Source organism: Panthera uncia, chromosome C2 (genome assembly GCF_023721935.1).
Source record: "Panthera uncia isolate 11264 chromosome C2, Puncia_PCG_1.0, whole genome shotgun sequence".
NCBI classification, from domain to species: Eukaryota; Metazoa; Chordata; class Mammalia; order Carnivora; family Felidae; genus Panthera; species Panthera uncia.
This window is the reverse complement of record NC_064810.1, coordinates 38,646,314-38,673,373: the sequence shown is the minus strand read 5'-3', so window position 1 is coordinate 38,673,373 and position 27,060 is coordinate 38,646,314.

The window sequence follows — 27,060 nt, the reverse complement described above, 5'->3', positions numbered from 1 at the left end:
ATGCTGACAGCTTGGAGCCTGCTTGGCATTCTCTCTCTCTCTCTCTCTCTCTCTCTTTCTCTCTGCTCCTCCCTTGCTCCCACTTGCATGCGTGTTGTCTCTCTCAACAAATATATATTTTTTAAAAATCTTAAAGAAAAAATTAATTAAATAACTAACTTACAGCTACTAGTAGATCCCAGTTGTTATAAGTCCTTGATAGTTCCCCAAATTAAGCATTTCCATGATGATAGCAGATATTCTAAGTGATCTTATCCTATAAAAGTAGACTTAGTGAATGAAAGGGAATAAAAAAATGTACTACAACTAGATTACTAGGATAATTTTACTGCTACTGTAGGTGAAACTGGTTGAATAATTTGTATAGAATTTTGATTTATCTATCCAAGGAGACATCAGAAGCAAAGACCATACTGATTAGATTGACAACTCAGAGCTACTGAAAGAATGGTTTGCAAGTTTATGCTGGAGCAAATACAATACAGCCTTTAAGTCACGTAGGGAAGTCATAATTTTGACATTATAGAGATATCTTTATTTCATTATTATTATTTTTTTCAGTGGGGTGTTAAAAAAAGGAGATCATTATGTAAGAAATGAAGGGCTAAAGTCAATATTGAGGTGAATATAAACCATTTATGTAACTTTTTCTATAAAAAAATTAACAATAGTGTATTCTTTTTCTGCATTTCACAGATTCACATCACCACCTTCATTACATGAGTAAATAATGTTTTTCTGACTGGATTTTTAATGTGTGTTTCAGAATACCCAATGGAGAAAGACCATGTTCTCATGATACCTATATCATTTTAGGTTTGATTGAAATACTACACACACACACACACACACACACACGAATGCAGCAGATCCTATAGAACTATTCAAATGCTTTAAGTGATTTGCTTATGGTCATTGTATTTGAGAAACTTCTGTAATTTTTTTTAAAGTTTATGTTGAGAGAGAGAGAGAGACGGAGAGTGAGAGAGTAGGGGAGGGGCAGAGAAAGGGAGAGGCAGAATCCCAAACAGGCTCTGTGCTGTCAGCGCGGAGCCCAATGCGGGACTCCAACTCACAATCCATGAGATCATGACCTGAGCTGAGACCAGAGTAGGATGCTTAACTGACTGAGGTGCCCCAACTGAACTTACCCAGCTTAACTGAACTGACCCAGGTGCCCCAATTTTGTAACTTTTTAAATGGATAGTGGGCAGATTCAAGATAGCTGCAAACTCTGATGCTACCCTCACGAAGAAGTGGAGCCTATGACACCACCTTGAATCTGGGTGAGTGCTCTGACTGCGTTGGTCAATAACATGCGGCCACAGCAAGGCTGTGGACAGGTGCTGGGTCTGGACCTTAAGAGGCTAGGAGTATCTACTTTCTGTTTCTTGGAACACTCTTTCAGGAAGCCGTGAACCACCACATAAGAATTCTGACTACCTGAGATTGCCATGCTGACTAGCACACATGGACATCCTCCTTGACGGCCCCTGACCAAGCTCAGCCTTTGGTCATCCCCACTAAGGCCCCGGATGTATGAGTAAACCACCTTGGACCTTCTAAAACAGCCATGCCACTGAATACCAAAGTGGCCTTTGCTAAAATCACATGGAACAGAATAGCCCAGCTAAGTTCTGCCTGACTTATTGACCCATAAGATTATGAGATATAATAAACTAGAGATGGGTTCTAAATATCTACTACTGCCTTATTTAAATCATATTTTCTATATAAGTGAAGCAAACAAAAACATTTTTGTGAATAACAGCAATATATATTTGAGGGGATTTATTTGGTTTCCTATGACAAATAGAAGAGAATTCTTCCATATATATCTTATAATTTTGTCTCCTTAAATTCAGAATAAAGAAAATTATTACAGAATTCTCAAAAAAACACCAGAATAAAAGATGGAACCCTGCTTAAATTTCACCTCCTCAGACAGGCCTTTCCTGACCAACCTATTTGTACATCTTTCATTGATCTCCTTACTCTGCTTATTTTTATTTCATTACACTTACCACTACTGACATTATTTTAAATATGTAATGTCCACCTTCACTTTTGCATATCACCTCCCTGAGTGTACTCTACATTGTTTCCGGCATAGAAGTGACTCACACATAATAGCCTTAATAAATATTTGCTGTAGAAGTAAAACTTTGTCTTTGGATATTTTACCTGAAAATTACAGACTTTGTTTTAACAAATATAAATAAAAGTCACCCCAATAGTATTTTTTTCAATATATGAAATTTATTGTCAAATTGGTTTCCATACAACACCCAGTGCTCATCCCAAAAGGTGCCCTCCTCAAAACCCATCACCCACCCTCCCCTCCCTCCCACCTCCCATTAACCCTCAGTTTGTTCTCAGTTTTTAAGAGTCTCTTATGCTTTGGCTCTCTCCCACTCAGTCACCCAATAGTTTTAAAGAGAGAGGTATTCTGACATTGGCTAAAGATAGAAATTTTTATTTTTCAAGAAATTATTAATATATTCATTTAATAATGCCTTTATTTTTAGGGATGAGTATTTACTTGATATTCATTTATGTCTCCAAAGCCATTTAAAAATTAGCTTACTGTTAAATATCATATTAAAACTTATAGTTCTCTCTGGAGTTAATAACCAAAATATTTCTTTGTCTTTCCTTGATTTGTGTTTAATTTACATGATAGTAAATTGTATATGAAATACTAGCCCCCATATTTCATGTGATTTTCTGTATAATTCATGTTCATGAGAGTGTCAAGACATTTATTTTAGCACATGTGAGTTTACAATGGCATTGAAAGGCCATGTTGATAAAATTAATTGTCTTATTTGACAAAGGGTAGAAAAAAGTCTAGAAGGCCTTTAAGTAAAAAGTGAAATTAACTTTAAAATGGCAAAACATACAGTCGCTCCCCATTTGGTTTAAATGAACACACTATTATCAATCTTTTCATAAAATCTCAGTGTGGTACCATTTCCCTATTAAATCTTTCTGCAGAGGGAGTGGAGTTATTTTGTATGCTTATCCTTTGTTCTTCTACCACTTTCTCTTTCCCATGTTTACATTACAAGGGGGAAGTTAAGAAAATAAAAGAGGAAACCAACTGAGAAAGGCCACATAGAAGATTTGAAGCTTCAGGAGTAGGAGCAAGGAGAACAAATCCTCAAGGCATGTTGCTTGCTTGGCTAACAATACATTTCACTTTAAAATTCAGTTAAACTGCAAGAGAAGCCACATCATTATTTTCCTGAATTAATTTCTCTCTCCCATGCAACAATGCCTGTTCTTCTTATCAACCACTTTCATAATGGGGAGTAAACAACCAACCACCTCAGCAACATATATTATTAAGATTCTTCCTTTTTTCAGGCCAGCTGTCCCTGCAATTATATTTTACAAATACAATTCTACACAGCTCCTCTCAGTTGAACACAATAATGTAATTTTACTGAATGACTCTGCAGAAGGCCTAATTATTTCTTGAAGCAGGGCTCCTGATGTTATTTTGCATTTAATTCATGACCACATGCTGAAGGTTATTATCTGTGCAGCAACCAATTGAAATGTTTTCTAAAAAATATTTCGCATACTTTTTAACCTATGACTTTTAAAAACAATTGTACTTTGCTTTGTTTCTTGAACACACCTGAAGGACTCAAATATAATAGAGAATTCAATTAGAAGCCCCCCCCCACACACACACACATATACACACACATATATACATATATATAGAGAGAATTAAATCCATTTTAATTCAAAAATATATATTATCGCTAGTATTATTGAAAGTGCACCTGTGTCATCTAGCCAGTTATCCATATAGTTTATTTTAATAACAAAATTAACTTCCAAATCTGTGTCAGATATTACAAAAGTGTGTTATTCATTTGTGGAGTCTTTTCTGAAAACATCAATTAAAAATAGGGGTGCCTGGGTGGATCAGTTGGTTTGGGCATCCAGCTCTTCATTTCAGCTCAGTTCATTTTCCCAGGGCTGTGGGATTGAGCCCCATGTTGGGCTCATGCTCAGCATGGAGCCTCCTTAAGATTCTCTCTCTGCTTCTATCCTTCTCACCCTCCACTCGCACATGTTCTCTCTCTCTCTAAAGAAAGATAAAATAAAAAGATCTCCTTTTCTTGAAATATCTAGATCTTATTCAAATTTCTTTGTGGCATCCACTATATACTATTCATCATATATTTCCCTAAACTGTAGTAATTTTTTTCACAAAGACACACATAATTATGTGCATATATTTTCCATTTAAAATTATATTGATATGAAAAAAATACAATAAAAGTAATTAATTAACATACAGCAAGTGCTTACTATGTACCAGAAATACATCACCCTTTAGATATGTTATCTCCTTAAATCTTCACCACGGTCCTGGGTAAAAATCGCATTTTACAGATAAGAATTTTGAAACTTGGAAAAATTTAGTAGCTCACAATGAATAAATAAAGAAAAAAACAAACAGGTAGTAAATGGAGAACACAGGACTCCAGTCAAGAGATCTGCTATCACTGATCTAGGTCATAACACTCTGGGTGTTGATATTTATTTAGATTAGGTTTTCATTTACTGAGGCATTACTTGTGTGTGTGATCTTCATATATATATATATATTCACATATTCATATATATATATATTCACATATTCATATATATATATTCACATATTCATATATATATATATATATATATATATATATATATAAAGGATTATAATGATAACATCAAAAATTCCCATATGGATGTTGGGTCTTTAAAAACTGGCAAAAACTGCAGTAATGATATTAACAAAGTGCATTTCTACATTCTAGAATAGCGGTCGTAATAAAATTTATCTTTCTTATAAGATTTCTTTACCTGGGGAAATTAAATGTAGTGTATTATTACCTATAGATCGCAATAAAAAGGATTACTGTCTGATATAGTCCTTAGTTACACCGAAGGGGAAAAACTATGCTGTTCAAAATGGAAGATAAAAATTATATTTAGAACAAGAATAGAAGAAGAAATAAAGCTACAAATAATAGAATAATAGCAAACTTAAAATATAAACATGTTTTTTACTTGTCAAGTAGTCCTGGAAATCCAGCAGACGATCTCCACAATCTAGGCTTATTCTTTGGGCACAGAGGTGCATTTGTTGAAATGGCATTAAAATATACCTATAAACCTCACAAATTCTGCCACAGAAGCTTGTCTATAAAAATAATTAGCTATTAGTCAGCTCTGGCTACAGGAATATATTTATTTATATCACCTAGGAAGCATTTAATTCACATAGAATATGCTCATGTTGTGACAAGTGTAATTCCAAACCAAGAAGACAAATATCTATGTTAATGAAGTTCACGAAGAAAATATTTTTCTGTTCCATAGAAATACTGTAAGAGTCATTTCCTTAGTATACAAATAATGAAAGTCAAATAGTTGTGAGTTTTGTGATATTACAAACAGATAGGTCATTGAAATATTTTAACTTATCAATAATAAACTTAGAAAACATGAATAATGAATGGTTGCTGTGCTAAAATATTAACTTAACTAAGTAATACTTTTAATAAAATTACAATAATAGTGTAAAAATAAACCCTGAGGTCTAGTTTGCAAAATTATAGTCAAAAGAAGGGATATGTGATTTCAGTAAACACACTTAGACTGCAATGCTATTAACCTTGTGATTAGTACAGTTCTTTCTCTGTTTTATATCCAAGTGGATGAAATGATTAGGATAATTTAAGAAGTCATAAAAACATGAATATTTAAGATGAACTTATCACAAGAGACTTACCGTACTGTTAGGCTCGAGACGCTGTGAGTGTAGGAAGAGGCATTCTGTGAATAAAAAGGTAACAGTCTTTTAAGGTTTAAATACATTTGAAAAGTGTTTTTAAAGTATTTTTAAGTATTGGGGGAGATAAATAAAATTCAGATATGTGACATTTTACACACAGATACAATATATAATTTAGGATTAGCAAACAATAATTCTAGACATAAGAGGCTAATATCTTGTCTATATCGCAGTAAAAATAATAGAATACTCTTGTATTTGTATGACTTTACAATGAATGGATTATTCATTGTGTTTTGGCAAACACAATTAATTATTTAGTAACAGACCATTAATATGAATAAAAATATTGCATTTCTACAAAAGAGATGATGCTGGGGGCACCTGGGTGGCTTGGTCAGTTAAGCATCCAATTTTGGCTTAGGTCATGATCTCACGGTTTGTGGGTTCGAACCCCGTGTTGGGCTCTGTGCTGACACCTCAGAGCCTGTACCCTTCTTTGGATTCTGTGTCTGCCTCTCTCTCTGCCTCTCCCCAGTTCATGCCCTGTCTCTCTCTCTCTCTCTGTCTCTCAAAAATAAGTAAACATTAAAAATTTTTTTTTTAAAAAAGAGATGATTCTGTAAAACGGTTTTCAGCCATGAATCTGGTGCAATAATTTTGTTACACACTAAAAGCTTTAGCCAATCAAGTAACTGGTATAATATACTTAGAATGAAATAAAATACTTTAGTGACTAATCATGAGGCCACGCTTAAAGGGGAAACATTGAACCTAGCCACCAAACTGAGAATATGATTTCACATTAAGAGTTCATGAAAAATTCTTCAATACATGAACTTAGATGATATTCCAAAGAAAACCTCAATGTATTTCTCAAAGAAGAAACTTTAGAGTTACATTATTTAATTAAATCAACATGATTAGAAATATTTAAAAAAATAACAAAACAACACACCTCAACAATTAAAAAATAAACACAGAAAATGAACAAAGCACAGCAAATCTGGGCTAAAAAGTACTGTATAAAATAGAAAACAAATTATGATGGCTGATATTTAGTACCCAACATCATTTTAAACGTATAAGATGTGTCAAAAACTATACCAGAGGCACAAGCATAGTTTTACATATTTTAACAATTATAAGGAATGAAAGAACTTAAATAGTTACATTAATAGATCATGCAAAGAACAGCAAATACCTAAGAGAGATATGAAAGCTATTCCAACAAAATTTTTAAGTAGAATTAGTAAGTTTTGAAAAGATTTTTGGAAAATAATGGAATATATAAAAACTCTTCTAATCTAAATTCATATCCATCATGAAATATTGATTTCTAAAATACATTACAATCTTTCAAACATCCCCAGTCTGCTCCTAGGGCCAGCCAGCAGTAATAGTCATGTAAGTGACTCCACTTTAGAAGTAATTTTTCCAGTCAAATTGCTTTAGCTGATACATTTTGAAGGAGAAATGATCTATTCCCACCAAGTAATACTTAAATTGCATAAATGGGAGCAAATGAATAGCTCTTGTTTTTGAAGACTGAATTTGGCAGTGAATTGTTATGTAGTAATAGGTTTTTACTAAAATAGTTTATTCCTTTGAAATCCCTTTGTAATTTCTTATGTTCTTTCGAATACCTTTCTTCTTTCAAGTGGTTCTCGTTTGATTCTCAAATTCTATAATTATTGAAATATTATATATATAAGTAGAAACATAATTGTAAAAATAGGGAGAGATTTCAATATATGATTGCATGTATTCATTTACAAGCACTAAAATAATGTTTAACGAATATTTGATAACACAGGAAACAAACTCATGAGTTAATATCAAATGTCAAAAATTTGATGAAAACCTTTATTTTGCTTTTGTGGCCATCCCATGAACCAGCCAATACCACCTAAATCCAAATCAACATCCAATTAGCTGAACATGAGTGGCGAACAAACACATTACCCTGATGGTTTTCACTATGAATCCATGAAATTCTCTCTCACCTTTTGTGTCTACTCTGTCCTATCTCTAGTCCATTCAGTCATCAAAAGGCGTCATTTCAGACTGTCATGACTGCCTGTCCTCACCTGCCGTCACATCCCCTGCCCTCCCGCCTCCTCCTACAGCTCCACCTCTTACCCCTTTCTTGCTCCAAGGCATCTTTCTTATACCACCAGATTTTTGTTCCCTTTAGATCATTTTAATGTTTGTTTCTTCTGAGAGAGAGTGAAAGAGAGAGACTGTGTGCACAAGAGAGGGTCGGGCAGAGAGAAAGAGGGAGAGAGGGAATCCCAAGCAGCCTCCATGCTCAGCGTGAAGCCCACTCAGGGCTCAATCTCACAACCCTGAGATCATGACCTGAGCCAAAATCAAGAGTCAGATGCTTAACCAACTAAGCCACCCAGGCAGCCTCCTTTAGATCATTTTAATTAGCACTCAAACCAGATATTATTTTTCCTCTTAAAAAAAAAAAAGAATGACAGCTTATTTTGGCCCCATTTCCCATCTCCTTCTGAAATACCACTCCTTTTTTTTTTCTTCTTCTTCTTTCTTTTTTGGTTTCCTTTCAGTAAAACTTAAAGAAAGTGTGACCTGTACATGCTCACTCTAATTATCGTTCCACTCTCCCCTGACTCCACTCAGGCTGGTTTTCTTTCCTAATGTTCCATGGAAATCGCTCTCATCAAGGTCACCAATGTCCTCCTCCTGTTAAGTCCAACAGTCAGTTCCTATTTCTTGTCGCACTTGATCTATCAGCACAATTTAACAGAGTTTGAACTCTCCCCTACTTGATAGATAAACTTTCCTTGTTTTCCTCTTCTCTCACTGGTTGCTCCTTCCCTGTCCTATTTGCTGAGTCATCCTTTTCTTCTCACTCTTTTAATATTGAAGTCCTTCAGTGCTCAGTCCCAGGCCTCTTCCCTTCTCTACCCATACTCTACATCTTTGTTGCTTTATATGGCCTTCTGGTTTTAAATAACTTCTGGGGCACCTGGGTGACTCAGTCGATTAGGCAGCTGATTTGGGCTCAGGTCATGATCTCACGGTTCATGGGTTTGAGTCCCACATAGGGCTCTGTGCTGACAGCTCAGAGCCTGGAGCCTGCTTTGGATTCGGTGTCTCCCTCTTTCTCTGCCGCTCCCCTGCTCGTGTTCTCTCTCTCTTTCAAAAATGAATAATAAACATTAAAAATTTTTAAATAACTTCTACTCCCAGATGTTCCATATGCAGACCAGACTTTTCTTCTGGACCACACAATTCTATAGTCAACCGTTTGCTCAACTTTATTTCAGTGTTTAATGCACATCTAAAACTCAACATGTCCAAGTCTGATTCCTGGTCTTTTTTCCATCTATGGATTTCTCCACCTTAGAATACATAGATGTCACTCCTGTATTCTGTTGCTGTAGTACAGAATAGTTATTCAAAATATACATTTGTTAACCTAAATAATAAATTAATACATGAATCAAATTTTCAGGGCACAAACACATATATACAAATACCAAATTAAACGCAGTATATCAAATCAATATCTGAATAATGCCAATCCATAATGGTGAAGGAATACAAGTGCTAGTATTTGCTTTATTAAAATTTTCCACAATTGTTATGTACTGCTCTTAGAACTAGAGGAAACATTTAAAGTACAATCCTTCTAGATTTTAGGGCACATAAAGAGTAAGATTGGATAAGTGAATGAAAATCCTGCTTTAACATGGGGGTGCCTGGGTAGCTCAGTCAGTTAAGCATCTAACTCCAGCTTAGATCATGATCTCACCCTGAGTTTGAGCTCCGTGTCAGGCTCTGTGATGACAGCTTAAAGCCTGGAGTCTGCTTCAGATTCTGTGTCTCCCTCTCTCTCTGCCCCTCCCCCACTTACATTCTGTCTTACATTCTGTCTCTCTCAAAAATGAATAAACATTAAATTTTTCTTTTAGAAAATACTGTTTTAACATAATTAAATATTAGAATTTATTATTTTGTTTATAGAATCATCAGATAAAGTTTTCTTTTCCTCCATCAAAAACAAAAGCATTTCAGGGCGCCTGGGTGGCTCAGGTGGTTAGGCGTCTGACTTTGGCTCAGGTCATGATCTCCCAGTTTGTGAGTTTGAGCCCCACGTCAGGCTCTGTGCTGACAGCTCCAAGCCTGGAGCCTGTTTAGGATGCTGTGTCTCCCTCTCTCTCTGCCCCTCCCCAACTCATGCTCTGTCTCTCTCTCTCTCTCAATAATAAATAAACATTAAAAAAAAATTAAAAGAGCATTTCAATAAAAAGCAATGGTATTAAATAAAGTTTACTAGGTATTTTTCTCATATTTATGAAAAATGCATAAAAGGGTTTTTGTCTTTCTGGACAAGTGATTGACATCTGGTAATAAGTAGTTTTTCATCACTAACCATGCTATTTTAATCTTTACAGATACATTTATTTATAAGTAATTGATATTCAACATTTCTTATCAATTGTATCAATTTCTTATTTTATATCCCTTAGGGCCTCTCCATATCAATATTTGATTAACAGTAATTTAAATTATCAAGCCGAGTTTCTGTTAGGATAATATATAATTCAGATATTTGACCTGTTCAAATCCTTCCACCAAATTACTTTAGCAAAATGAAATACAATTTTTCAAGTAAAAAATATGAGCATTTTAACTGTGGGTCAGATAAGATAGTCAGCTTTTATTTCCTTCTGAGTTATATCTCTTTTGTGGTTTTGCTCATGGAATTAATCAGTGTGTATATGGAACTGATAGGGCCAAGGGACTCTAAAATTATAGTCTAGGCTACACTGAAAACAGCTCTTAGTGTTCTAAGAACTGTGTGTGTCATCTACATTCCTCATGAAAACGAGCTTTGAAAAGTCCTTGTAAAAATAGATCTGATAACATGCACTCATGTATGCCCAAATTAGGTTTAAAGTCTATATGACTTTTCCTTCTTTCTTTACAAAGCCTGTGGGACTTCATGCCTTCATGGTCTTTGATGCATAAGGATGTACAGTTTGTACTAGATGCCCGTAAAACTGAATGCTTACTCATTTATTATTAATTTTGCTGTTTCTTTCAGAGCATAGTGGTTGTGAGGTTAGGCTCTAGTTTTGGGCTAACTCTGTGACCGTAGTTAGGTCATTGAAAACTTCTGTGACTCAGTTTCCTCTTTGTAAAATGGACATTAAAATAGCACTTAACCCATTATCACTATTTTAAGGATTAAATGAAATAATATGTGTAGTTTTCGGAACACATCATGAGGCATGTGTCTAACAACTATGACATACAGCATTAGACATTTGCCTACGTTGGGGTCATTTGCTATTTTTTCATATGCAAATTATATTAGTTTACCAGGGCTGCCACAATAAAATACTAGACAACATAGACAACAGAGGGGCGCCTGGGTGGCTCAGTCGGTTGGGCGTCCGACCTTGACTCAGGTCATGATCTCACAGTTTGTGGGTTTGAGCTCCACATCAGGCTCTGTGCTGACTGCTTGCTCAGAGCTTGGAGGCTGCTTCAGATTCCGTGTCTCCTTCTCTCTCTGTCCCTCCCCCGCTCATGCTTTGTCTCACTCTGTTTCTCAAAAATAAATAAATGTTAAAAAAATAATTAAAAAAAAATACCAGGCAACAGAAATTTATTTTTTCATAGTTCTACACGCTGGGAGACCAATACTGAGATGTCAACAGGATGAGTTCTTCTGGATCATCTCTTCTTGGCTTGCAGATGGCTGCCATCTTGCTGTGTCTTCATATGGTCTTTCCTCTGTGTGCAGGTATCCCTGGTGTCTCTTTTGAGTGTCCAAATTGTCTCCTCCTATGGCACAAGTAAGATTAGATTAGGGCCCACCATGAAGGCCTCATTTTTACTTAATTTCCTATTTAAAGGCAATCTTCAAAAACAGTCATGTTCTATGGTACTAAGAATTAGAGCTCCAGGGGCACCTGGGTGGCTCAGTCGGTTGAGCGTCCAACTTCAGCTCAGGTCACCATCTCACGGCCCGTGAGTTCGAGCCCCGCGTCGGGTTCTGGGCTGATGGCTCAGAGCCTGGAGCCTGCTTCTGATTCTGTGTCTCCTTCTTTCTCTGCCCCTCCCCCGTTCATGCTCTGTCTCTCTCTGTCCCAAAAATAAATAAACGTTAAAAAAAAAAAATTAAAAAAAAAAAAAAAAGAATTAGAGCTCCAGTGTATGAATTTTGAGGGAGACAATTCAGCCCAGAACACATATGTACAAATATGACAAAATTCTCTACACTTTGTCCTCCTTGTGTGAAGCTCTTTATAATCTCTATATTATTTAATTATTATAAAAGTCTTAAAAATGATTTTTTAAACTTAATTTATTAATCAAGTAATCAGGACTCCAAGGCTGAGATACAGGTTACTTTACTTAGAGGAACTAAAAAGATGATAAGGGGCACCTGGCTGGCTCAGTCAGTGGAGCATGTGACTCTTGATCTCAGAGTTGTGGGTTTGAGCCCTACACTGTGTGTTGAGATTACTTTAAAAAGTAAAATCTCAAAGAAAGAAAAAAAAAAAGAGGGTGTCTGGGTGGCTCAGTTAGCATCCCACTTTAGCTCAGGTCATGAACTCACGGTTCAAGAGTGTGACCCCACGTCAGGCTCTGAGCTGTCAGCACAGAGCCTGGAGCCTGCTTCGGATTTTGTGTCTCCCTGTCTCTCTGCTCCTCCCCTGCTCACACTCTGTCTCTTGCTCACTCTCTCAAAAATAAATAAATGTTAAAAAAAATTTTTAAAGAAAAAAATATAGAAAAAAAAAACAGATAAGTTTAGAGTCCAGGCTTTGAACCACATTTTCTGTCTGACTCAAAAGCCAGATTTTTCCTACGACCTTATGGTTTATCATAAACTGGTTAACTGTCTTTTATTGATCAATTCACTTGCCAGATAAGTAACAACCATGTTTCTGTAGATGATTTTCATTTTTGTTTGTTTTTTACTTGTCTCCATTGGTCAAGCTGTTTTATCAATATGTATATAGATGTAACTTCGTGGAATTTTATTTTCACTTTGTTGGAGTAAACTTTTAAAATGTTGAATTTATCAGTGATAATCAAATAAAAATCAATTAGTTTTCTTACATTTGCCATTTCCTTGCTAGATTCACTGGAGTCAGCTTTGGGCCATTCTTGCCTATGTGGCCATTTTGGATGATAGGGAAGTTAGATTAAGATTGTTAGGAATTCCTGAAAAATGTGAATAACGCATACAAGTTAATTGAAGATGTGGTTGAATGAGGCATCAAGTTTCGGATTCCACTGCCCTATCGTTATCATTGCTATCTCTTCCTATTAATCTATACTCCTAATGTATAATTTACAAATAGAATCACGCTATGCCTCCCCCCCATCCCCCTTTTTTAGAAGTGTTTGTTTGGGGAAGAAAATAAGACTAATAAATTAGTCCTTTTTTTTAATGGATTGTGAGGGCAGCGCTGATTTTCAAAACAACATTGATTTCAACAAATGAATGTTATCATCTCAAGTGACTCATTTTGTGGGAACTAGTTTATGTGCCAGTCTCTGGTCTGATCTAAATAGATGCTGTCATAAAAACATAAATTTTGAAATTTTCTTTTCATGCTATTAAGCCTTTTTCCTCCCCTGAGATAATAACCACAGGGCACAGTGAAAAACATAATGATCACAATAACATCGGTTTTTAAAGAGAAGTTACAAAACCTCTTTTTACTTCCCCACTGTTTTTTTTTTCTCTTTTTTGTTAAGATTTCCTCTTTGTAGACCCTTTGCACAATGAAAATAGAATAGTCTCTTTGCTGTATCTCTTTACCAACAAGTTACTCCAAGTTTCTAAACTGTGGCAGTTTGCAATTTTGATAATATATGACTTTATATTATTATGGAACCAGGTATAAATTACTTAAAAATGATGAGAGAGAGCCCAGCTGATTAATAAGAATATCTTATTAATATCATCTTTATTTATATTTTATCATTTATGACTTGCTATAGTGGTGGTACTTGGGAATTTAGGAAATCATAAAGATTTTTCATATCTGAGCTATACTGTATTCTAAAGAAAAGTAATATTATATCAATAACATTATGTCATTCTCCTAAAAGAATATGGTAAGAATTAATTATTGTACATATACATATATACAGAAAGCCTAGATTAGTGCCAACTCCATAGTAAGTACTATTTACATGAAGATAAGTTATTATTATTAGTGTGGGAAGGTGATCCATTTGTAGTGTTTAAATTTATTGTTTTGAGAAGGCTTTATTTTGTCACTTAATCAGAGAAAAAAACAAACATAAAAGCTTTGTATATTTAGACCCAGTAACAAGTTTTTTTTTTTTTTTTTTTAACGTTTTTTTTATTTATTTTTGGGACAGAGAGAGACAGAGCATGAACGGAGAGACAGAGCATGAACGGAGAGACAGAGCATGAACGGGGGAGGGGCAGAGAGAGAAGGAGACACAGAATCGGAAACAGGCTCCAGGCTCCGAGCCATCAGCCCAAAGCCTGACGCGGGGCTCGAACTCACGGACCGCGAGATCGTGACCTGGCTGAAGTCGGACGCTTAACCGACTGCGCCACCCAGGCGCCCCGACCCAGTAACAAGTTTTAAGGAGGTTTAGGATTGATTATTATTTATAAATTTAATACTTTTTAAGGGGGAAATGAATCCAAGTAGTATTTGAAAAAATAAACACCATTTTACTCAGTTTTAAATAGTTTTATACTTTTGTATATAATTTTAATCATGAGAACATTTTCATATCAAAATGACAAAATATATCAACCATTTATCCAATTTAGAAAAATATGTAACTCTAATAAGTATAGTTGCATTTCATTTCTGGATGATTCCTATTTCCAGAAATTCTGAAGTTTAACACTGAATATGAGGTAGATTAAAATTCAGATACTGCAAAGCTAACTTTTCTATAATAGTATTATATAGTAAATTTTTTTTGGAAAAGGAAAAAAGTTTTAATAACACTGACGTCCATTAACATTTTTCTATAAAATATACATTTCAATATTAATAACTACATTAATGACCTTTGAAATGAAAATATCACAACATTTTTCAGTATTCTATCTTTTCCATCAACCATCGTGGTTAAAATATTTTAAGACAACCTTCCTTTCATTGACTACATCCCTTTAAGAAACAAAACAAAAACAAACTTTTGAAAATGAATTGGAAATGTATGTATAGTGAATCTAGGTTTGCACTTTACATTTTGTTACATCATGGAGTTTGTAAATAGGTGGTTCTTATAAAATAGTAATATTCTCTGTGATGTTGAAACATGATTATCCAAGTGAATGCAATAACATTTTGAACTTTATCAGTCTGAGTTCCCAAACCTAGCAAATAAAAAGGCTTGGGAAAGTACAAGACTTTCTAAAGTACGAACGGTGCCTCAATTCTCATAAATTTTCCTCAATTGGAAAAGGTGATTAATTGAAGGCCTGATTATAAAATGATTTTCAGGGTACACAGTAGATTCAGTCATCTATTTTCAGATATCTATGAGTGTTTTTCCAATGTACAATATCTATGGGTATAAATTGTCCTCTGAAACCAAGGCAATTCATTTCCACTTTGAGAAATTAATGTGGGGAAAGAAATTACTAGTATTTCATGATTCCTATTTCCAGAAATTCATATTAAAGTTATAACTAGCACCCAAATTTCACGCACACCCTCCCCCATTTCTTCCTCTTCCACCTCCTCCTCCTTCTTTTATTGGTATTTGTTGAGTGATACGTATAAACCTATTATATACTAGACTTTTGTTATCTATGCCATTGAGATTTCTCAGATTGAAGCCAATTTCACAGATCTGAATTAATATTAAAATTTAGTGTACTTATTATAAAACTTCTCTCTAGGTCAAAAGACAGAACTTTTTTTTTATTTAAAAAAATTTTTTTTTAATGTTTATTTTTGAGACAGAGAGAGACAGAGCATGAACAGGGGAGGAGCAGAGAGAGAGGGAGACACAGGATCTGAAACAGGCTCCAGGCTCTGAGCTGTCAGCACAGAGCCGACGCGGGGCTCGAACTCACAGACCGTGAGATCATGACCTGAGCCGAAGTCGGACGCTTAACCCACCGAGCCACCCAGGTGCCCCAAAAGACAGAACTTTCAAGTAGATATTCAAACTTATGTATTCCATCAAAAAGTAGACTTTCTAACAGGTATTATGAAAGCACATTCCATTTCCATTGTATTCAATTTTGTCTTTGAACTAAAATTCTATTAATGATAAAATGAAATGGGCAAGTACTGTAATTTATGTGGGTTGCATCTCTGGGCAATTATTTATATAGTTAAATTATTGTCCTTAGAATGAGGAGAAATTGGAAAACTTACTTCTCAAACTTTGCAACTAATATAAACTTGTGTTAAACTTCTAGAAATTTCTAAAATATAAAATGCATTTTTGAGGCAAAATTCAAACTTTTAGAAAACAAGAAAGTACTACTTCTAGATGTCCTTTATAAAAAGTCTACGTACATTTGCAAATCTCACCAAATCAAGTAAACTGGTGAACTAGAAGTTAAGCCAAAATAACATGGTTATAACTTCTTAAAAAAAAAAAAAAAGCAAGAGTGAGGAATGTACCCCTCACTCTTATTAGAAGGTATATGTACTCTAAGGCAGCAATATTATGAACAGCTGTTAGCCACCATGCTTAAATTGGCTGTGAATATCTGAAATAGTTGTCCATGGTAATAGGAAATTCACGGTTATTTTGCACCTTTAAAGAAGCTTTAGTTCCAGCCTATCAAAGCTCATTCTTTCCTGGAAGAAGCTCAGAATTACATGGTTTCCACATCTGTGGAGCATGTTGTGCTTCTCAATCATCTAACTGCACTAAGACAGGCACAATAAGATCACTGTTTTCATACATTTTCTCAAGCCATGTTTGTTTTCAGCAGCACAGGGGCAGGGAGGGCCGGAGAAACAAAAGTGCACTGCCCAGTCACGGGATCATATAGTTCCTTTTTCAGCCTATGTGAAACTGTTAGTGGAACCATGAACAAGAAACTTTCTTCTACTTTTTTAACTAGCTTGACCTGCTAGAAAAGAAAGTTCTCTGCATTTTCCTGTCAGAAAGCCTTCCAGTTATTTTTTTATAATTACAACGTCTTTTAGATTTTTATAGAAGGAAATATTGTTCAGTGAGTAGCATGGAATACTGTTTTTATTATAAAATACTAATAGTCAAATGTTACCAAGAAGTTTTTTAGAAAAAAAAAAAAACCACCCTTTTATTAGCTTAATTATATCTTTTTTCCCCTTATTTGTATGCTTTTTATCTCAAAATGTTAGAAAACAATACATGATACTTAGCAGATTTTGCAGTATTCCTGAGAATACCTGAGTATCAGACATAAAAGCTATTATATAAGGAAAACCATTAAAAGCCATTTTAAAAGTATCTAAAATAATAATGGTTAATTCTAAGTTTGGGGTTTTTTTTTATTACAATTTCTACAATGAGTTTTCATCTGTTTGTGATGAGAAAAACTAATGAAAAGGATATTATTATGAGATCTATCTTCAGATACAAATAAACACTGACTCTTCTCCCAACCAAATTTTTTAGAGGCAATGATCTTTTACTTCAGTAGTCACTGAAATTTTCTCTGGAAGACCAATTCCTCTTTGGTTAATTGGACTTCATCAAGTGGAATGGACAGGAAGAAACTGAAGGTATATTTGCTATTTCTGACATACCTATCACCAGCTCCATATGCTACTGGGTCAGGATATGTTGGGAATTGGATGGACATGACTAATTCACATTTTATAAGACTAATTGAATTTGGGTTACAAAAAAACGACCTTTGAACACCAACTGCGAGTTTGATCGAAAAGGTTTCCTATCCATCAAAACTTATTGTCCAAACATGTTTTATGAGACATGCCCAGCATCAACTCATTTGTCTTTAATATGAGTTTTTCAACATATTGGATAAATCAAACTCGGGAATATAACAGAGAGGAAAATATAAAGAAATTTACAGTGAAGCAAAAAGATAATGGTGACTAAAATTTATGCTTTAAAGTACAAGTGCACAATTCTTATTTAATAAATTGCTGGAAGATTGTCATTTATCTAATAAGAGTAGTTCATCTTTTTTAGGATTGTGTCTACACGATAGCCTCACAGAAGAAAAGGTAGCAGGAATGTGTTGTGATGGTGACTTGGTGATTATTAAAAACAAAAACGAAAACAAAAAAACACCTCAAAACAATTTCATCAAAATCAGAATCTGCCTATGTTAAGATAGGGAATTACACTGTTTACCATTTCTCTTAGAACTTCAGGAGAAATAAGTTCATTGATGGCAGAAAGATAAACTTGAAAAAGCAGGATGTAAAGAGTATTTCTTTGCCTTGGCAGGCTCCTTTCAGCACTAACCCTATATGCAGATATAGTTTAGGGTCTGGACCCTCTTGTCTCCAGATATTGACTTTAAATCCACACATACTTTTTATTCTATCTTTGAACTCATCTTGTAATTTGTTTTATTATTTTACCAATTAGAGCTTGGTTGCCCTGTAGCGGTTTCATATAGCCTAATTTGACCCTTTACTCTTACCTCCAAAGTAGACAATATCTTTTCTGAAGGTAGGAATCATTTTATAGTAGCTCAGGGTTGGGCATCAAGTGGGTAGGGCTCATAATTCTTGCATGATGTACTGAGTTTTAACTTTAGTTTGACTAATTGGCTCTGATTTCTTGTGTTTCTCACAATTTCTTCCCCAGTTCCTCTCCTGTTTTTTCTCTCTTGGATTTCCATCTCCATGGTTTCGGCACTAGATTCATGAATTTAGCTCTACTGCTGAGCACACTGTTGGTTCACTGTTTGACTGGATGGAGTGGAACCCATGCAATTGGTTTCTGTGTCTTTATATCTTAGGAGAATGGTTCCTGGTTCTCTGCCCAGTTTCCTGTCTTACATAGGCTTTTTCATTTGCTTCCATCTTATTAAGAAAACATTTGTTAAGACAATCAATGGAAGTAAATTATAAATTAACCTTACAAAACCATAATTTGTTCTCCATAGCCTATTTGGAGTTGAGGGGGAAAAAAAAAACGTGTTTTGGTTTAAAAACTCCCTTCCCAAATACCTTTTCTTATCCTGGAAACTTTTCAGTTGCTTCAATGTAGATGAAAAATCCCCAAGATTTTGGAGAAAATAGCATTTGCAGTTCAAGTTATCAAAATCATTCATATGTTAAATATTCTGTTTTAAACATACTACATAATGTCATGCAGTTTAAACAAAATCTATATTAAATCTGCCATTCATTTAGGGAAAAAAAAAAGGGCTTTCAGACATCCACTGAGAGAGCTGGAAAAATTCCCATGGTGCCCAACTGTATCACACATTTAAGAGGTCAGGTATTTCACAAATCTAAACCTGCCCCCATCTAACAATAGGACTAATGATACAACCCGTCACATAGATCTGCCACATGGTTCAACAAATTGCATGTATCAGCCATTTAGTGCAACATTGCACACGAAACAACTGTTGTGCAACACAACTTGCCACAGAGACAACCAGTTGCTAGATTCTGAGTGTATTATAGTCTTGTTCAATGGAAAAGGGCTTCTTTTAACTATAAATAATTGTTTTGAATAACTGTTTTGAATAACTGTTTATTTTAGTCTGTGTGGGTTGCTATAACGAAATATCATAGACCAGGTATACCATAAACAGCAGAAATTTATTTTGGACAGTTCTGAAGGCTAGAAAGCACAGAATCAAGATTCCGTGTTTGCAATCTAGACAGCCATCTTTTCAATGGAATCTAACATGGCAGAAAAGGTTAGAGATCTTTCTGGGGGCCTCTATTATAAGGGTACAATCCCATTAATAAAGGCCCTGTACTTGTGACCTAATAATTTCCCAAGTCCCCACCTCCAAATATCATCACATTGGGGATTGGGTTTCAGATATGAATTTTAGGGGGACACAAATATTCATTTTATAGCACTGCTCTTTTCCTTCCATAAGCTATTAAATGTTTGCCTAACACATACCTAGGCACTGCATTAGATGTTGTGGATGTAAAAGAAAATAAGAGACTTTTTCTGACCTCCAAGCCCCATAGATTGGGAAACAAGACACACATGAAACATAATTTCTCTTTGCACTACAGGGATATTTCTTAGTATATAGAGATATTCAGTATTAATGGAATTATTTTCAATAATAGAAGTAAATCTGGAGTCGTCTCCTAATCTGGCCATGCCTGAAAAGTGATCTTTTCTGTGTTCCAGAAATGATCCTTTAGGGTTTCCAACTTTGACAATGTTCACAAAAGACTGATGTATAAAACCAATATATATGAACTTATTAATTTACAGAAATAAATATAATTATAGGAAGATTAGATGTTTATGTTCATTTTCTAAGTGTATTCTTTCCCTTTAGGCAAACTGTATAAAAGACAAATTAGGAGCACTTGGGTGACTCAGTCGGTTAACCATCCGACTTCAGCTCAGGTCATGTTCTCACGGTTCCTGAGTTCAAGCCCTGCATCGGGCTCTGTGCTTTGGATCCTCTGTCTCCCTTTCTCTCTGCCCCTCCCCCCACTCGTGGTCTCTCTCTCTCTCTCTCTCTCTCTCTCTCAAATATAAACATTAAAAAAACAAATTATTAAAATATTGCTTTGTGAACAGAGTATCATAGCAAAGGACTATTGCTGCTTGATCCTCTTCTGTATGAGTCTATCTTGTCCATTTCAACAAAACCTGGTGGGCAAGATGCTGATGTAGTCCCTGCAGCATTAGTCTTGCTTAAGCCCTTATCACTTGGCAAACACCATCCCAAGGGGGTTGGAACAAGTCCTCTGTTTATTGGCTCAGTATTCACTCATGTTCAAGAAACCATTGGGACTAAATTTAAGCAAGAGTCACAGATAATACGCCAGCTAATTCTCCTACATTTCTCTTAGCTGAAGTCTAGCTCTACCTTGAAGATATCACTTTCTCTGCATCTTTCAGTTTTGAACTCACGTTCCTAACTGTTGGAAAATAGGATTGTGTCTTTTTTTTCTCTCCATTGAAGCTCCATGGTGATTATTACCCAGCTTTTTAGTAAAATGTCCTCCTCCATTTAGATTCACACCATTATGTTCAATTATCTTTTGCCTCTCCATTGTCTTCCTTTCTAATCTTTAGGTCAGTCCTCCTCATTCACTGAAGAACTTGGCAGAGAGTGAATCACATTCCTTTTTACTCGAATTCCTTCCTCGCTCTTCCCACTCTGAACTAATATCAACAATTCTAGTGTGGCATTTCCATTGTCCAGAATTTACTCTGACTATTGTGGCTGTGTATATTTCTGTAGAAATATACTTAGCAATATTTCATTAGACCTTCATCTTGTAGTTTAATCTTTTAGGGAGATCTTATTTTCATGATAGCCAGATCCTTAGGGCTGTTCCTCAATGTCTTCTATGTACTGCCTGTAGATATTCGTCGAAGTGTTGGCAGGAGGTGAGTGTCAGGTTTTCCATTTAGAGGAGTAATACAAGAATTAAGAAGGTTTGATCAGAACTCAGTTTTAAAAGATAAGTAGGAGTTCATCACGCTGGCTGGAGTGCAAAAACCTTCCAAGGGGGAGCCACCTCAACAAAGACATAAAGTCATAAAACAGCATGCTTGATCGTGAAGTCATTATGAAGCGTACTTGGAAATACGGCTGGACATATAGCCAGAGATTCCTGATTGCCGTCCTCACCCTTGGTTTCATCCACCCACCTGCATATGTAGAATAGGCCTTTTAGCCTTTATTACTAATCTATTTGCAGCCTTACTGCACTTCATCTGAGTTCTTGAACTTCACTCCATTCTGTCAGTTAGGATAACCATCTTTTTTTCCTGTCAGTCACTCAATACAGCTGCTATACCGCAGGCAGGTGTTGGACCAGAATAAGTCAGTTGCCATATAATAGAGGATCTAGCATAGGTAGATTTTGCTTTGTCACTTTGACCAACAGGAAATCATTGAAGTGACTGGAAATCCAACATGTTCTTAAGAACTGGGTGGCTTGCATGACAGAGTAGATGGGCTGCCATTAGCTTTGCCAAACTTCATTACCAACATTATAAACATAGTTAATTTCAACACTACATGATCTTTTATTAAATGTTTGTTTATTTATTGGGAGAGGGAGAGAGAGAGAATCCCAAGAAGGCTCCATGCTCACAGCACAGAGCCCAACACCGAGCCTGATCCCACCAACTGTGAGATCATGACTTGAGCCAAGCTCGAGTCAGACGCTTAACCACCTGAGCCACCCAGATGCCCAACACCACATGATTCTTTTGCAAGTTGGATGATTCTTAAGGTAAAGCTACTCTGAAAGTATAGACAATAGTACGGATTAGAGAACACTGCTTTAATAGATTCTTGCCATCCAAACTGCCAAAAAGAGAAAATACTCCCTTTTCAGTTGACAGGAACTTCTGCAAGAAGGCTTAGACTTCTTCAGCTGATGTCATGACTTATCATATGTCTATTTTTTAACATACTTGAATATTATACCCATTAAGGAGTCTGTACCAAAAATATGAGCCATTTTTCCTAATTCCTGATCAGCTGCGTAGGGGTTAGATCTCATCTTTAGTATCTGACCTGTTTCTTGACTATGAAATGATAGAGATTGACTCATTCACAACTTGGAAGATATAGAAAATAATTATCCATTTGTTATATAAAGAAGAAAGATTTATGATTTCTGCTACTGGAAAACTTGGTAGAGGAAAATTGCTGGATTTTATCTGGGCTTGCCCAAATAATCTCTTTTTTGACACTGACAAACAGTTTTCCTGAGTTCTGCCCAACCTTAGGGGAACCAATGACTGATTTAGTGTCGAGGAGATTGATTGCCTTGCAGACACCAATACTTTTTTTCTGATATCAGTTTTTTATTTTCTGTAAGATGAGGGCCTCCACTCTGGTGAGTCCTTGGCTACCTGCTCAACTGAGTATGTGATAAAATACAACCTGCTGAAGCCCAGTAATTGGAACAGTGGAGTAGTGATGATTATATTTAATAAAGAAAAGGCTTCAATGTTTTCAAAGACCTCAATATATTTGAGGTATGGGAAACGTTTAATGGAATGGATTTCATGATTTCTTATAGTTTCATCTAGTTCTCAAACTCTATGACATGAATTGTGACACTTTGCAAAGAAGACTCATATCAATGTGAAATACAGGCTCATCAGGGAAAGATGAATTAATTAATTTATGTTTTTTAATGTTTGTTTATTTTTGAGAGAGAAAGAGACAGAGTATGAGTGTGGGAGGGGCAGAGAGAGAGGGAGATACAGAATCCAAATCAGGCTCCAGGCTCTGAGTTGTCGGCACAGAGCCTGATACAGGGCTTGAACCCAGGAGCTGTGAGATCATGACCTGAGCTGAGGTCGGATGTTTAACCGACTGAGCCACCCAGGCACCCCTGGGAAAGATGAATTTAAACAGTCATATGATTCAATGGCTCACAAACCTGTGGCCCTCTTAGTGTTGGCCAAGTTTGGAAGCATAGCAATAAGTCTGAGAAACTTTTTTGCACATGTTGCCCAGGCATTGTATACAGAGGAAATAAAATATCTCTACTACTATTTAACAAGTCTGTGAAGATATTTTTTACTAATAAATTCATTTAAAAGCTTTCAGACATAAATTTAGTAGTTTTCCTATCTATAAACACAATCACAATATTATGAAAACAGTAAAAGGAATCCCAGGAATATCTTAATTCAAAGCATGGTAGAACGATAGAGAAAACATTTAATTAAAACTGCAACTTCTTGCAGAACAGATCACTAAAGGAAAGATAATACACTTTTTCTTCTAGATCAGGAAAAAAGTGAAATTTGTCAATTCTCCCTGAATTGATCTCTATTAGTGCTGTACAATCAATCACAATCAAATTATTTTTTTAAGTTTACTTATTTATTTTGAGAGAGACAGAGACAGTGTGAGTGAGGGAGGGGCAAAGAGAGAGAGAGAGAGACAGAGAATCCCAAGCAGACACTGCACTGTCAGTGCCCAGCTCCACGCAGGGCTCAAACCCACGAAACCATGAGATCGTGACCTGAGCCAAAACCAAGAGTTGGATACTTAACTGACTGAGCCACCCAGGCATCCCTCTCAGTCAAATTCTTAAAGAGCTTTTTTAACATGAAAAAAATGACTTGGGTCACCTGGCTGGCTCATTTGGTAGAACGTGCAACTCTTGATCTTAGGGTTGTAAATTTGAGTCCCACATTGTGTGTAGAAATTACTTAAAAACAAAATCTTTAGAAAGGACATCTGTAGGAATATCCATAAGGAAATAGGAAAATAATAGAAACAATAAAAATATGAGGCCTTGTTTTACCTACAATAAATGTGCTATAAAGTTTCATAAATTAAAAAGCAGTGTGAACATAGAGATAGATCAATGGGCTAGATTATAGTCATATATAATGGAAATTTCATGCTCTATAAATAAATGTCATATTTAAAGTTCGATCATTCAATAAATGGTGTTAAAAATAAATATGGACATTTATTTCCTATTAGTACAATAAGTAATAGACTTATATGTAAAATAAGAAAGCATGTAAGTATGTGCAAATATCTTGGGTAAATAATCTGTAATCTCAGGGTAGAGAAGGCCTTTTTAATCACAGATTAAAAATAAATTAAAATAAGGATACACATAATATCTATATACCCACAAACAAGATAGAAATCCTGTAAGCTACATTTTCAGCATATAAATTAAAAGAGTAATATCAAATATATATACATATATATGTATATATACACTTTCAAAACCTCCTATAAATCAATATCAAAAAATGCACTGAAAATTTCTCTCAGTATTAAGGAAAGAGAGCATCATTCCTGTTCTCTGTTGCTTGGACTGTCCACATTCCCACACTGTGTGAAGTTTGGCTAGGAACATGTTGGGGTTACAGAAGCCTCTTATATCCCATTGGAGTGAGCATGGGAAGGTAGCTTCTTTACATTTTTTTCCCATGACAGTTGAAAGATAATAAAGTTCTTCAAATCCAACACTGTGCTCTCATGATCTTTTTTCCTATTTCTGTGTGTTGAGATGCCCCTACATGCTCTAGCTGGTATGGGATCGGCCCCTAAGTCTGACATAAACACGGGAGGATATTCTTGTGTGGAAATGCTGGGCTACCTCACTGTCAGGTTTTTACTCTTCTGGGTCATGGTGACCCAATCTCTTGTAGTACAAGAGCTGGAGAGCCCGTCGGCAATTAGAAGCAGACATCAACATCTATTGCTGATCAAGCAGAGGTTGAATGCAACGGCTGTGCAGAAGCCATATAAATCTCCTTGGCTTGTTAACTTGTGCTTGTGCACCTAAGCTTAAGGAGATTGATATGTACTTTCTTGTTTTTTTGACCCAGCACAGCAGATATGATCTATCTGTAGGAGCTGCGTCAGAGAGTACATTTTGGTATTAGAAATCCAGAAAAAAAATTTCAAATTTTTGAAACATCTCAAAGTCCTAAAGCAGCCTAATACAATTATAAATATTAATATTTGACCATGGCCTGATTTATTACCTGCCCTACAACATAAAAATAGCGTAAAAGGAGATTGGATATTATAATTCGATACTGTATCATATACAGCAAAAGAAGACCTTACCCAACTATTCTGCCACTTCTCCTCCAAGAATATTTTCGTGGGTATGGGCTTATGTATCACGACATCCACTGAACACTGAAAAAGGAAAACTGGCTAGTGTATTATTAAGTGTGTGCAATGCCAAATATCCCACCAGCCCTGCCTCACTAAACTTGCTGACTTTTTACTTGTCAAAGAGATGAAACTGTCTGCTCATCTGTATGTATATTATGCACATTAGTGTGTGGTAAAGACACAGACAACTTTATTTCTCTAATATGGTATGCTAGCATTATACCGTGCACACAAATCTAACAATTAAAGAAAATACTTCATGCAACTTTCAAGCTCATTGTTTTCACTTATGTAAAATGTTTATTTCAGTGAATTGGAGAATTTAATTAGCTAAAAATAGTCATGCTGATTTTGCACGTCCCCAAGGTCAATTCACAGCAGTGAAAAGACCCCTGTTTAAAGCAAGACAAGTATTTTATTTGTTTGTTTGTTTGTTTTTTAGCAGACTCATATGGGACTTAATAAGAGCCAAATATACTTCTAAGGACTTTACAAATATTAACTTACTTAATTTTTCTAATGACCTGTCTTGGTTAGCTTAGGCTGTTACAACAAAAATACCATACACCGGGTAGCTTAAATAACATCTTTCTCACAATTCTGGAGGCTGGGAAGTTCAAGAACAGGGTGCCAGCTTGGTCAGGTTCTGGAGGAAGCCTTCTTCCCGGTTCCCACACATGAAAGGGTGAGAAAGAGATCTGTCTCATCCTCTTTTTATGTTTTTTAATGTTTATTTACTTTTGAGAGAGAGAGAGAGAATGACCTGGGAAGGGGTAGAGAGAGGGGGGGACAGAGGATCCAAAGCTGGCTCTATGCTGACAGCAGAGAGCCTGTGTGGAGCTTGAACTCATACACTGTGAGATCACGACCTGAGCCAAAGTTGGACGTTTAACTGATTGAGCCACTCAGGTGTCCCTCATCTTACCCTCTTTTTAAAATTAAGGACTATAATCTCAGCATGAGGGCCCATCCTCATGACCTGATCTAATCAAAGGTCCCATTTCCAAATATACACTGGGGATTAGGGTTTCAACAAATGAATTTTGAGCGTATACACTTAGTCCATAGCATAGCCTATAAAGAAGATTTTTATTAATATTTGTATAGTAAGTAAACAAGGAACAGACAGATTAAGTTCCTTGCCCAGAGGAACACAGCTTTTCATGGACAGAACCAGGATTTAAATCTCAAGCAGTTTGATTTCAATCTGAGCTTCACCTCTACCCTGTATTTCAAGTTACCAAAAAGTTATCTAAAAATGTGATCCAGAGCTTTGAAACTGACATTTACTTTTGTAACATGCAACATGTAACATCAATTCCATTGATTTCTAAGGATATAGCATATAAAAACAAAGATCACAAAAATATATTTTTGTTAACCCATTATATTTTTATTATACCATGTCAAATAATCTTTTCCAGCCTAATTTATTTTTCAGACATCTGCAAAACATACTATGAGCTTGTCAACT